This window comes from Desmodus rotundus, chromosome 9 (assembly GCF_022682495.2).
Source record: "Desmodus rotundus isolate HL8 chromosome 9, HLdesRot8A.1, whole genome shotgun sequence".
NCBI classification, from domain to species: Eukaryota; Metazoa; Chordata; class Mammalia; order Chiroptera; family Phyllostomidae; genus Desmodus; species Desmodus rotundus.
This window is the reverse complement of record NC_071395.1, coordinates 88,417,405-88,432,187: the sequence shown is the minus strand read 5'-3', so window position 1 is coordinate 88,432,187 and position 14,783 is coordinate 88,417,405.

Genomic DNA, 14,783 nt, shown 5'->3' with positions numbered 1-14,783 from the left:
TCCCTAAAATGCAGTCTCTCTTCTCGTAGCCCGACCGCACCATCCCTACCCCCCATGTGAAATTGCCTACTGTCACGGAGATACCACTGATCTTTATTCTGTTGGAAGCTCCCTGCGTTGATATGCGGTCCAGTACTTATGCATGCAGACCACCACCAGTCACACCCCTTAAGGTGGGAGCAGGTGGGGTTGGGGGGATCCATTCTTGGTCTCTGTCTCCCCCAGGGTCTAACACAGAGCCTTGTGCAAGGTGCACACTCAACAATGTTTAGGAAATAAACAGATGAAAGAATGAGTGGATGGTGTTCTTTATTCATTTCATATTTGTACCTTTTACCAACTCATTGTGAGCAGAGATGGTGTCATCTGATTCTCCTGGGTTCTCCCCAGTACCACTGTGGTGGACAGTAATACTTTCCTAAAATCTGTGGGGAGAGAAACGGAGCTAATAAAGCCTCTTCCACAGGTTGGTTATTGAGCAATCTGAATGTAATAGAGTTTTTGCTATAAACGCTTATAGCAAAAACCCAATAAATATTTGACTGTTACAAATAGTAACAATAAAATCATAATACCACTTACTGATTTAGCTGTCTTGACTGGACAGAAGCTATTTATTTCATGCATTATTCAATGCGTCTCTTTCACTGTCAATATGAATATGTAATTTGTATCAGTTAGCTTTGGCTGTGTAACAAACAACCCTAAAACTTAGTGGCTTGAAATCATAATGATTTACTTGATTTACACTTCAAATGGGTAAACTTTATAGTATGTAATGGATATCTCAATAAGGGTGTTTGTTTAAAAAAAGTAATCACAAAGGGATCTTACTCTTTGCTTAACACATTGGCTAGCAAAGCTTTTTTATTTTATTCCTTTAAAGATAATGTTTCACACATCTCTGGGACTCAGCTCCCTAACGCTTTTTCAGGATATCTGGAAGACCAAAACTATTTTCATAATAACATTAAGATGTTATTTACCTATTTCAGTCTTGTTCTCTCACTATACACAGTGGAGTTTTCCACGAGCTGGAATATTGCAACACATTGACGCAGAAGCAGGTATGAGAACCCCGTGTCTCTTATTAAGTCCGCTATTAATGAAATTTGCAAAAATGTAAAACAATGTCAGTTTTCCCACTACGAGTTTTGTTTTGTGAAATAGTTATGTTTGATTATATATATTATTTATGTTAACATGCAGTGAGTTTACATTTGTTATTTTAAGTGAATTAATGTTTTAAAAATATGTATGCTTTAAATTCTAAAATGGTCAGTATTGGTAAAAATAACCACACATAATCAAAAGCTCTTGAGGACCCTTCACGGTTTCTAAGAGTATAACAAGTCCCTGAGACCAGAAAGAGCAATATGACTCTGTGACTTGGAGGTGGAGCTTTGTAGCATTTCCATTTTCACCTAATTTGTCCTAAGGAAATATCAGTGATAGATTTCAAGATATTTCTGCAAGTTAATTCATCTCAATTATTTAAAACAGCAAAATGTAAAAACAATGCAAATGTCCATCCATACAGAATTGTTTCAATAAATTACAACAATGTAATAGAGTATATACTGTTAATACAAAATAATAGTACAAAGTAGTATTTTATTTGAATAAAATGTTCACAGTTTATTAAGTTAAAAAATAAGATACGGATCAGTGTGTAGAGTGTGATCCCATTTTTTTAGAAAGAAAGTCGTTTATCTGTATATGCATAAAACAGAAAATACAGAGCATTAACCGTAGTATTATGCATTTTTAAAGTATTCTATAAAAACATGTATTGCTTTCTTAATTGAAAAGCTCCTGAAATGTTATTAAAGATTAAAATGCAATAATGATTTTCTTCTCTTATTATTGTTCTTTTAATCTTTAATAACATTTTCCTCAGCTTTTCAATGAAGGGGGAGGACTCCCGGACGTGGACGACAGTGTGAGGGGGCGGGGCGGGGCGGGACAGGGAGGGGGATGAAGAGGATAAATGGTGGTGGAAACAATAATAATTAGAAAAACAACGATGATTTCTTTAGGCCACAATGTGGTGAGTTGGCATTGTGGGACTAAGCTTATCTAAATAAACAGTTCTCAGATAAGCTGGTCAGACTCGGTGGATCTCTGCTGGGTCTGGTCCGGGCCTGGCTGGGCTGCCACCTGTGTCCTTCCGCAGCCGCCCGTCAGCTGGGGCGTGCTGCTGGTGGAAGCCAGCTGGCTGTTGGCTGGGTGATGGGGAGACACAGGTGTCTCATTCAGCAGGCTAGTCTGGACTCCCTCACACGACGGCTCAGGCTTCCAAGAGCAGCAAGAGAGGAAGGAATGCAAGGTGCCCAGCCTCTTGAAGTTCAAGTTTGGAAATCCCATGTCACTTTCATTATATTCCATTGGGCCAAGACAGACAAGTCCAGCCCAGATTTAAGGGGTGGCTAGATTGACTAACGAAACTTACTAGTGAAACTGCAGGGTGTTACGGTGCTTTATGCATTTACTACATAGTAATACTGAGGCCCCTTTTATTTGACAACTATTTAGTGCCCTGTGCTGGACACACTGTCTTTGGTCTCTGTGGGGTAGAGACACATACATCTCACCTGAATACCAAACACACGGTGGATGACCAGGGAATACTTGTGGAAGGAGGGACTGAGCTGGGACAGCCTCAGCCCCGCCGACGACCACACTGATAAGCTCCACCATTATTCCGCGGGCGCGGCGTGCCACACGGAGTCAGCAAATCGTGAGACGCACTTCCCATGAAAGCAGAGGGTTTCTTCTAAGACTAACAAACAATATGCTGAGTTGTCATGGGGTGAAGCCTGATCCAGTACAAGCAAACTGCTGGCGGCTCCACTTTTTAGGGGAGAGAAAAAAGTGCAGATCCATTCACTGAGGACAAAATCATTATTCTGGTTTTAGACACAAGCAGACAAGCATATTAAAAGAATACACTTCTCTGATGATAGAGTCTAGATACTCTAGACGACAGCCTTGCGAAGCCGAGCTCCACAAACAAGCTTTGGAGAGAGGGGGAGGCCATGGGGCTGGAGGCTGGTGTGTGAGATGGAGAGAGAGAGAGAGAGAGCATGGGAGGTGAGGAGCTTCAAATCTTTTCATCTCTAAGGACAGCACACAGAATGCCTCAGAGGACGTTGCATTGCTTTGGCTTTTGTATTTATTAAAAAAACACTGATGACTTCTCCAGGGAGAAGTTTGGAGCAGCTGCTCCTGAATCTGCCGCTGTGTTGTCTACCTGTCTACCCTGCGCCTTGTGCCGTGCAGAGCCCAGACCCTCCCTCGCTCTGAGCCGCTCACAGCACCTCACAGAATACAGACACAGAGACACCCAGGGACGAGCCCGTTCTGTCCTGTCCTCTTGTTGCCAACGGGTGCAGAGCACATTGGCAAAGAGGTGGAGGCTGGTGGCGAGGAACGGCGGCCAGGCAGGCCCAGCCAGGGCTCCGGGTAGGACTGTGTGCAGGTTTAAGAGCGTGAACGTTGGGTCCCGGCAGCTCTGCCACCTACTGACTGGGCCGACTTCCGGCAAGCTACCAAACCTTGCTCGCCTCATGTTACCATCTGTAAAATGGGGATAATAATCGTGTCCACTGAGCAGATAATAATTGCTCAATAAACAGGAGGGTTATGGACGATGTGCTTGTGTCCCCCCCCCAGATTCAGATGTTGAGGCCTTAATCCCCAGCACGGTGGTAGCTGGAGGTGGGGCCCTTTGGACGAGGTCATGGGGCTGCCCCTCTCTGAGGGGACTGGTGACCTAATAAGGAGATGAGGACAGAACAGAGTTCTCTCTCTCTTTCCACCAGGTGAGGAAACCAGGGCCGGAGGTGTCACCAGATGCCAACCATGCTGGCAGTCTGCTCTCAGACCTGCAGGCTCCGTAACTGTGGGAAGTAACCCTTTGTTGTTGAAGTCGGCCAGTCTGTCATTTTCTTGGTGTAGCAGCCCAAACTAAGACAAGGAGCTACAGTGCCAAGGACGTTGGCATGTGTTAAAGGTGCAGAGAGGGACCTCAATATTCAGGTCTCTGAGACCTACCTTAGCTTTGGGTTCTTGATCCTAGGCACCCCACCGCCACTCCAGGGGGGTTCCAACTCCAAGGGTGGAACGAGACCAGGAAAGGTGGTGCATTTACGTTACCTTTTAGCCGTGCTGAGCTCTCCAGGGCAGAGGGTCACTCCCTGGGGCAGTAGTGAGTGTCCCGTTCCTGGGGATATTCAAGCAGAGGTGGGTGACCAGTTGGCAAAGGTGTGCAGGGGGGATTCAGTGGTGGGTGGAGAGATGCTGTCTTCCTTCTTTGAGATTCTCTGGATCTGTAACTAGGTAAGTAATGCTCAGTGTTTAGGTTACTGTCTCATAACTGGTTTCATATTTGACTTGCACTTCCCTGTCCCCATCTAAGTGCCCCTCCCAGAATTTCTCCCTTGTCTGAGTTCCCTGCACCTGCTGCTCCCGCGTGAGCCCGCGGCGAGGCCTGGACACGTCCACATTTGTGATGCCTGTGGCGGGGGTTTGCCTGTGGGTTGAGGTTACGGCAAGAAGAAGGCCCATCTCACCGTCACGAGGAAGACCACTGGAAGTTGACTTTGCTATTTGAAACAGTCCCTTGATGATTTCCACTGACTTGGGATCCTGCCACCTTCACACGTGTGATTCTCCACGGCTCTCTCCTCCATGCACACCCACCACCAGGTGTCTGCACACTTTCACTTTTCGTTATCTGGATGTAGCCTTCCCCTGGGGCTTCCACCTCCCCCCACTCCCGGAGGGGTCAATCTGGTATATTCAAAGGTAGGTCTTTCTTCCTTGAGAGCAGCTCTGGGTCAGGCTGGAGAGAAAGTTTCTTCTCCTTCTACTGTATGGTCTCTGCTTGGGAAGAACAGGACATAGCCAACAGAACTTTATCGGTTCCACTCTGGCTTCTAGGACAGTAGAGAGAATTGGATCTCTGTCCCCGACAGGGGGTCCAGTACCCCTTGGGAGCACAGCCCTCGTTCCGTGCCAGCAATCACCCGGACAGTGAAGGACGCCCGACGGTCCATGATGCCCCTTCCATCAGGCAAGCCAAGGACCCACAGCCTGAATGACGGATTAGGACAAAAAACCCATTCGCTTGGGGTGGTGGCTGCAATTTTCTGACTAGTCATTTCAGACGCATAAATACCCAATTAAGATGCCATAGTAAAGGACGTGGGGAAGGGAAGCTCATGTGGTTTCCTTTCTTGGGAATCTAACAAGCTATTTTTTCATCCCATTCAGAAACCAAAAACCTTAATTTTTTAGAGCAGTTTTAGGTTCACAGCAGAGTTGAGAGGAAGGTACTTTGACGAGAGGTAAAAAATGTACTCCGGTGAACGTAATCAAAGGAAGCCTGTTGGAAGGATATTAGGAATGCAGGGTATTTTCGGGCAGGCTGGAGAACAGGTTTCAGCAGACCCCTCCCAAAGCCGGCGCGCCACCTTGGACATCCTTTCTCTGCCGCCTCACTGTCTTAGCCTCCTCACCTGTCTGGCCAAATGGCTGCTCATTCTCTACAGTGCAGCCCAAGCATCCCCTCCTCCGCGACCCACCCAAGTAGCTCGGACACCCCTTCTGAGCCCCCATGGTATCCAGAGGCTGTGTGATAGCATCTAACACCCAGAGTTACCCTCTCCCCAGACTGGATTGAGAGCTCGCAGAGACCTGGGCTGGCGATGTCTTCTTTCTGCTCGCCCAGGGCCCAGCACAGCGCCCGGCACACTGTAGGTGCCGATCCTCAGGCAGAAATAGTGCAGATTGGTCCCGGAGTGCCACCTCACAAGCGCTCCTGGAGTGTGTCCTGAAGCTGTGTCTCCATTCCCAGTGCTGGGCCTGGGGGTGGGGTGGCAGGATGCTGACTGACTGCCCCAGGCGGGCAGAGTAGGGCTCCAACCAGGCATTTGCCCTGGGGTGGGCGGCCTCCTGGGTTTCTGGGGTGAGGAAGTCTGCCCCGGAGGGTGTGTCTTCAAAACATCAGAGAAAATTAGGGGTGACAACTCTTAGGAAAGATGTGGGGAGGGGTGGTGTGTGTATGTGGGAGGGAGGGGTTGGTGTGGGTGAATGTGCCTCTTTCTGGCGAGCGGTGATGCGGAGGGGGCTCGGGCTGAGACACTCAGGGGCAGGTGCTTCTGGGGAGGGTGAGTGTGCCGACGCCGGGGTCTGTGCTCGCTGCACGTACTTCTGTGCCGAGGGCCCAGGTGTGTATGCCGTGTGTGTGTGTGTGTGTGTGTGTGTGTGTGTGTGTGTGTGTGTGAGAGAGAGAGAGAGAGAGAGAGAGAGAGAGAGAGAGAGAGAGAGAGAGAGAGAGACAGTGTGAGACTCAGAGCCGCTGAGATTCTGAGATGCACCATGGCTCCCACCGTGACCGCCTCCTTCAGTGAAGACAGTTGGGCTTTGTGGGTGGCGTGTGCACTGGGGGGGGGTGTTGTGTCTCCTCATTTCGGAGGTGCATTCATGACTGTTAACCTTGTCATACTGTTTGTGCACAAAGGGCACTTTTCCTGCTCTGTTTCCTGGCTGATGAGCCGACTCTGGACACCTGGCAGGTTGGGGCACTGGGGACTCGGAGCGGAGCGGGAAGGAAGGGCAGGGAGTCCCTCCAGGGCCGATTTCCCAGCAGTGCCCTGGCCACCGCCAGGCTCCTCCCGCCTCCCTCCGAGCTGACAGTGGGGCAGAGGCTCCCTCTCCTGGGCCCACAAAGCCAGTGGGAGCAGAGCAGCCACTCAGAGAGGTGGGACGTCTGCCAGGAAAAAGGGACTGTCACCGTAGCCCTGTATCCCTCCTGCTCCAGAGTCTCCTCTAGCCCGAGGTTATAATGCTCTGGGGGCAGTCCTTTGACCCCTCCCCCTCTCCCCTGCCAGCAATACCGGCCAGGGAAGTGTTGGACCAGGGACCTGGACCGGAACACCTGCTCCCCAGACGTCCTGCAAAAGAACCTCTGTGGGGTGGGGCTGGGGGTTCAGGGTCTGTTGAGCCAGCTCTCTGAGTGATTCAGACAGCTGCTGACATTTACGAAGCACTGTTCTCGAAGGCACACTGGAAGCACAGTGGGGTGAGGTCACTTGTCCATGGTTTTACTTACTCGTTCATTCATTAAAAATCTGCCAAGTGCCCAATACCCGCCAGGCCTAGGCAGTAGGGATATGTCAGTGAGCAAAACAGACAAAATCCCCACCCTCGTGAGCTTATATTCTATTGGTAGCGGGGCCGGGGGCAGGGGGAGGTGGGGAGAGATACGATATGGAAAAGTAGAAAGCAAAGTGTGCAGATTCAGAGGTGGAGGGAACTCAGTTTAGGCTCATCGAGAGCCTCTGGCCACTGGGTGGAGACACAGGTGAAATGAGACTGGGGATGCAGGAGGCTGCAGCCCTCATGTTCAGGCAGGAGGTGACTGGGGCGGGGGGAGGGGGAATGGGGGGGTGGCAGAGCTCAGGCCGGGCTGCTTCATTGTCCTGGGGAAGGACTGTCCTGTTCCAACTGAGAGAGAGCAGAGAGGCATGCTGGGGATTTGAGGCCCGAAGGGACAAGCCTGCAGTAGTCATCCAGGCGGGTGGGGACCAAGGGTCATTGGCGGCTCCTGGTTCTGAATGTAAGGTGAGAATTAACCAGGGCTAGAGTCCTGCCAGCTGAGGGTGGTGAAGAGAGAGGCCACAGGGAGCAGGGTGCAGGCCTGAGGGAGGGAGTCCAGGCCTGGGGCGTGGGATCTAAACCTTGGGAAGAGGGGGAGGCCCGGCGTTTGCAGCAGAGCTGAGGGACCAGGGCTCCTGGCTTCTCTGCAGGAGAGACTGGGTTAGGTGACTCACTGAGTTTTGGTCCAATAAAATCCATTCTGCACCCACTGGTGTCCACGGAGGGATATGAAGTCCCTCTGGTGCCCTCTGGCTTGTGCTGGGCCTGGTGCCAGCATCTGGATTTCTGGGGCCTTGGCATTTGGCAAAGGGGTGCCATGGGCTGTCCCAGCACCAACAAAGAGCTGGCACACAGCAGCTGTGCACTAATGTCATCAGTATTTGTTGAATGAATAATGAACGAACTGAGTCCGGCCTTCAAGTTTCACAGGTTATACTAGTGGTTTTTGACTTTCTGTATCTGTAGGAGTTTTGAATATAAAACTTTAAGTAGAATCCCCTACTTGGGAGGGATTAAAAATTTGTCTAAATCATGCTAAATAACTGAGCAATACTTACACTTAATCCCCAGTGCCATACAGCTGTGTCTCACAGTGTCACTAAAAGTCCTCATAACTGTTGCGTCATTCATTTTTGTCACCCTTAGTGTATGTCACCATTTTTGCTGCCTTAGTGCACGGCAGCAGCCTTCCCCTTCTATCTCATGCTGCAAAGTTAACCCTGCCTTAGGAGTCAGGTTCTAAAGTTACCACCCAAGGAGAAAACACAGTTTAATAAAAAATTACCCTTGAAACTAATGGGCTGTGCCCAATAAGTGCAGAATTCCTGTTTGATGCCCGCAAACCTCTGCCCTGATATGCATGTAATGTACAATTTAAATATTTTTATGCAAAATAGCAATTACAGCAGTTTTGATAGAATAAAAGGACAAAGAGTTAGAATTTACTTACCTGAATCAGAATATGTGCAAGACAAAATTCTCACCTGTCCTGGCAAAGTCACCATTCTCGGTCCCCAGCCTTGGGTCAACAAAGGGCATGCTGTCTTTGGCATGAGGCGTCCCCAGCAGTGAGCAGGATCCACTCACCTCAACTACCCCCTCAGTCAGGGCAGAGGTGCTGGAGGAGAGAGAGACACCGGACCCCAGGCCAGCGGAGGGAAGCTCTTAAGCTCCCACCAATCCAAAGCAATTGCTTGATGTAAAATTCTGGAGCCACAAACCCTGAGGTTAAAAAGAGAATAACTACAAAATAAAGGTGGGGTGCAGAGCCCCTGTTCCAGGCCCCCCTGGAATGCATGTGCTATTTTTACAAATGGCCTGAAGACAGAGGTTCCCAACTGCCAGACCACAGACCCCGAAGGGACAGTGACTGACTGTCAGGGCCTCAAAGTCCACGTGGGGAGGCAGCTCTGCCCACAGGGTCACTACTGTGTCCCGTGTGTATATGGATGGCTTTGTCAAATTCGTGTAAATGCTGTCATGATAAATCAACCACAAGTTTATCCCAAAGCACTGCGGAGTTCCTGGTGACTTGTACTCTCACGAGGCAGGTTCACGCCACGGCCAGGGTGTGAGCTCTGTGCAAACGCCGCCTGCCCCCTCCACATCCAGGAACTGAGCCCTTCCCAGGCCTCTCCTGCTCTCCACCCCCACCAAGACCTCAAGGCCGCTGTCCTTTTAGATTCTGCTTCCAGAACAGAGCTGGGCAGACAGGGGAGCAGATGGAGTCGGGCAGATGTGGAAATCTTGTTATCCCGGCTGCCAGCACGCTGACTTCCGCTGTCTCCGTGGAGAGGGCCCAGGGGAGGTAGGAGAGAGCCCCTCCTGGTCCTGTGGGGACCCCATGCTCAGAAAGGGGACCCTGCAGCGGAAGTACAACCTGTCTTTCTTCAGCCTTCGGAACCTCAGCGTCTGCTTCCCACCCTTGTGGGCTGGGCCTGCCCTTCACCTTCTTGTTCCCAATCAGGTTTTATAGCCAGGTCGTTTGCTCCTGGAAATGCAGTGTCTGGGCCAGGAGTGGGACCTGGCAAGTGATGGATTACGAACATCTGACCCCAGGAACGTGGGGTAAATCCCAGCCGCCTGCTAGGACATCCCATCCCGCTCCAGGCCCCCGTCTGGGCTGCCCTGTCCAGCAATCCTGTCCCAAGTCCCCAGGTGGATCAGAAAAACAGCTGTTTCTACAGACTGATCAGGAGTGAGGGCATGAAATAAAATTCGAAGGACAATTGCACTTGAGGACTTTTCTGAAAATGTTACCTTGAAGTTTATATTCGTTTGTAAACCTAGAAGTATTCTGAGTTCTCCCTGGGGGAGGGTGGGGGGGCGGGGGCGGGCAGGCTGAATTTATGCAGTTGCTGGATCTGGCCACTAGATGGGGCTTCTCCCTTTGTGTCTGAGCAGGCAGCCCGACAGTAGATCTGTGCCACGTTTCTCACTCGGGCGCTGGCGCCACCCTGTTCTGAACTTAATCCAAATCTTTATTAATACATTCCATAAATGTCCCCCCCATTCGGTCTCATCCGAAATGCCACCTCATTAGAGAGGCTGCTCCCATTCCCTGTTCCCTGATCCTCTTTTATCGCTGTCACTGCACCTGAGCCTTTCTTAGCTGTGTGCTCAGCTGGTTTTTGGGCCCCACTCCCAGCCCTGCCCTCTGGAAGGTAAGCTCCCCAGGGGCAGGGCCTCTGGTTAGACTAGCCTCTGATACACAGCAGGTACCCCACAAATGTCATCCAATGGCTGAGTGACCCTTCGGAAAAACTTAGTTGAAGGTGGCAGGCAGTCATGGAAGGATGACAGGTCAAATGTCAGGGTCAAATGTCAGGCTCCAGAGTCTGTTGGCCAGGTGGATTTGGGTGAGTAATTTGGGTTCTCCAAGACCCGTCTTCCCGTGTGGGCGTGGAGAGGACGGGCACTAGTGGGTCGGGTCGTTCTGAAGATAAGTGGGAGATAACATTTGTCGTGACAGAGCCAGCGCGTGGCACATGGTTGGCACCTAAGAAATGTGAATGGCTTCTCGCCCTTTCCCAGGGGAATAATTCAGGATAAATATAACATTTACACTAAAATCTTTATGTGTTTCTCTGCTGAGCATGTTCAGTGTGTTCAGAAATAATTAACTTAGAACACCTGGTGGAGAAGAACAGACACGGGCCCTGGGGAACAGGTCTGTCTGGCTTAGGCAGAAGTTTTGTCCTAACAATTTTTATGGAAAATGTTTCTATACAACGCTTTCTCTTTTCTCTGCAAAATAACAAGGAATGTGCATAATCATTATAATCTGGACTCTCAACCTTAACGTCCATCTCTTTTGTCCCTCTTTCTTCCTGCTTCCTCTCCTGGGCTCCCCTCAGGTTCTCCGACTCACCTCACCTCCGAGCCTCTGTACAAGCTGGTGCCATGTGCAAAGAACCCAGAACAATGGCCTGAGGCTTTTCCCCTGGGAAATCTTGTTTATCAGACTGGGCCTGAATGCCACCTCCTCTTCCCCGATCACAGACTCTACTGGACCAGCTCTGTCCTTTAGGTTTTGGTGTTCGAACTTGCATTTCCTTTCCCAATGTCTAGCTTTCCTGTTATTTCTTGACTGAGAACTTGTTAGTAGACAATCTCTGAAAGTTACAGTGGTTTAGTGTGTAGCCATGGTCCGAGGATCCACGGCACCAAGATGGCTGCGTCAGAACAGCGGTGCAGATACGCTCTCCAGGACCTGCCAGAGCCTGCATCTGCGTGCTGGGCGTTTCCATGCCAACCAGCTGGGGCCTGGTGATGAGCACTTGCTTTCCTAAATGACCCCCAAGTTGATTACAGATGTGCCTCTATTAAGGCAGGAAAGTTGTTTTAAAGTTATAGTTTGTGAATTCATAGAGCTGGATCCTGGCTGTTGAGAAATTCATTCCCAAAGACAGAAAGACGACAGGAAGTGATTGCTGCATTCTCAGATCCCACATTGGGAACCAGAAATGGGAAGCCTGCAACACCCCCTACTCTCAGGCTCCTGTCTTGCTGCCTCAGACACCGGGCTCATGCCCTTGGTCCAGGCCCCCTCTCCCGGCCTCTCCCTCTGTCATAGCCCTTCCCTGGCTTCTTCCTCTCTGACCACCAGGGCCGGCGAAAGCTTTTGGAGGTAACCACCTGATTCTCCATGTTGTTTTTCTTCTTGGCTGGAGCCGGTGGCCTTTCAGAGCATTCAGCCATGTTCTGTGGCCGAAGAAGTGTCTGTACATGTTGCAGCTTAATTATCTGCGTCCTGATTGCAGCCCCTCCCAGTGGGACAAACCTGCTCTGCCTTTGGAAGCCTGGCATTCAGGCTGTGTGTGTGTTACAGCTTTTTTTTTGCTAAAATTTTTCTGTCTGTTCAGGTAAAAGCATTTGAATGGTGGTGGACTTTTCGTCTTCTTCTTTTAAAGAAACTAATTTTAATCACCTTTAGACTGTTATCCCAACCAAGCTTCCCAGTGGTGGCACCCCCTACCCTGCCAAGCCTGAACCCCAGGGCATGAATCCTTCCCATGACCTCCCACTGTCCCTTGGAGATGCCAGGAACCAAAGCCAGGGGTCTTCTGTGCTCAGAGCAAATGGAGACACGTGACCTCTGACCTAGGAGTGCCGGTAAGTATTACTGAGACCCCAAGGGTGCCATTTACCAGGAAGGTTTGGGAATCTCTAATTTAGAAAAAGACTCTTTGTTCTGGATTTGCAACTTTTCTGTAAGTTTCAGATTGCTTCAAAATCAAATAGGAAGCTCTGGGGTTGACTCAGTCCTCAGGCTCCATGTGGACTGAGGCCTCCCCTGGCGTGTGTGGGTGTTGGGCTAGGGCTGCCCTGCCAGGCTCTGAGGCTGCTCTCACCGGCTGCATTGTGACAGGTCCTTCTGCGTTTCCATGAGCAGGCACGTGTTACTCAGAAGAAAGTGCAGGCGAGACAACGTCCAAGCCACCAAAGGAATTGACCTTTTTCAGTCTATCCCAAGGCAACGTATTGAAGAGGAAAAGGAGAAATTGGCCATACGAGGGCAGCATTGTTAAGGAATTATTGCTAATATCTTTTTCCTTGTAAAATGGGGGAAGCGTCTGAAATTTGAAGGAAAAAAGGTTTCTTTGTGGGTGCATGTTCCAGGTTGAATGGACAAGTGCAGAAAGCGATAAAGGAAGGAGGCAAATGCAAAGGACTGACTCTCAGTCCCCAAACCCTATTTTCCAGGCACTGGCTGGTGCAGAGTGGCTTCAGGCCTGCTGGCCTGCAGAGCGCCTTAGGTGACAGGGTGACGGCACCTTCTTACCAAACAAAACGGACACACTATGCCTGCATCAAGGAAGGGGCCAGTCGCCAGCATTGGGTGCTGGAGTTTTGAATCAGTTCTGCAAATCACACGTAAAAGAGACATTCAATGTAGAAGGTCTACAGAGGGCAGCGGCCACCCCTTCCTGAGCCTCTGGCCTGCCTGCCAGACCTGGTGCCCTTACACACTTGCCGGGAAGGCAGCCCAGCTCGAGCCTCATCCTCCCTCCCTCCCACCTGCTCTGTCCTCCTGTGAGATGTCATGGCCCACACCTAGCCCTGGGGCTGAACTGAAGCAGTGAGCAGGCTGTGAGCAGGGAGACAGGGAGCTCACGTGGGACAGAGCTGACTCTAAAAGCCACAGTGCTGTGCGCGTGTACTTTGACGTGGGTTTTCTGTAGAGCAGTGGAGGGGGGAGGTTGGGGAGATATTGGTCAGAGGAAACTTTGGAGCAGCAAGGCAAAGGGCAAAGGGCAGAAGGCACAGGTTTCAAAGTTGGTCAAACCCAGGCTTTCACATCTACAAGCCCGGTGACCATTAGGAAGCTACAAGACATCTCTTGGGCTCAGTTTGCTACTCTGTCCAATGGGAGTAACAGCACTCCCTTCGTTACCTTGCTCTTCGGATTAAATGGAGTCCCGCTTGTAAAGAGCCTGGAATGTAGTAGGTGCTGAAGAAATCTCAGTTCCCATCTTAGTCTTCTGTCCCAAGGAAACAACGAGGCTCTGGGAGCTCGCTTGGGGCCTCTTCCCTCTGCAGCATCTTGGAGAGAGGGAAGGAGGAAGACCCGCAGGAGCAGGAGCAGCGATGGCCCTGTGTTTCGGGGCACAGAGATGTGCTGGAGGCTCAGATCCAGCCACCGTGTAGGAATAATTACGGCTGCTATTTTTGCGCACTAGTTTAATAACGTTAATTTGGCGACAGCCTGATATTATAACATACTCTCCCACACAGAGGTGACTTTAGTTCCCTTCTCACCAGAATCCTTTTGCATTTTTCCTGTGGGGTTCGGGCGGGGGAGCTGGTGACTCACAGCTGGAGGGGGCCTCCTCTGGAGGCCCCTCTCCTATGCGGGTGTGAGCTGCTGGCAATGTTGCCTTGTGACGGGCGAACCGGAAACTCACTCAGCCTCCAGGGAAAGGCCCCTGGCCTTGCTCTGGGCCTCTCCGAACGCTGGCAAAGAACTGGCCATTCCCGAGCCATTGCGCCAGGGCAGGCTTCTTAGAGGGGGAACCTGTGCTGTGGTTGCTTGATGGCCTCGTGGCTGAGGGGGAGCCCAGGGGGGCAGAAGGAATAATCACACTAGCGCTCACGCCTTAGAGATTTGTACTGAAAACGAAGACAGGGACAGAGTGGTTTCTGAGTGGGGGCTGGCAAAATGGGACTGGGGGGATGTTTTGCGAATCAACTCAGAAGTCCATCCATTGGGGACAGGGCACGTCCACGCTGCAGGGCGTGTGCGTGCAGCTGCGAAGGAAGCGATGACCGAGGTGCAGCGCGCAGAGAGTGGGCGAGGCTGCGTTTCTCTGAACGTCAGCCTTGCAGCTCAGCAAAGAGGAAAGAGTGGTATTCGAACCTGTGCGCTCTGCAGCCACCAATGAAATAATGGACCGTGGCCGTGACTGTCGTGGCCACTAGACTCACAATGGAAAGGCAGCCAGAGGTTGCATGCTGCCTAATTTCAGATGATGAAAATAAGGAATTATTGCTAATATCTTAAGTGTATTATTATTGGCATTGTGATTTTTTAAAAAGAAATCCTAGTTTTTGCAGATGCACAGTAAAATATTTATGGAAGAAATGATGTGATGTTTGGGATTTGCTTCTAAAATAAT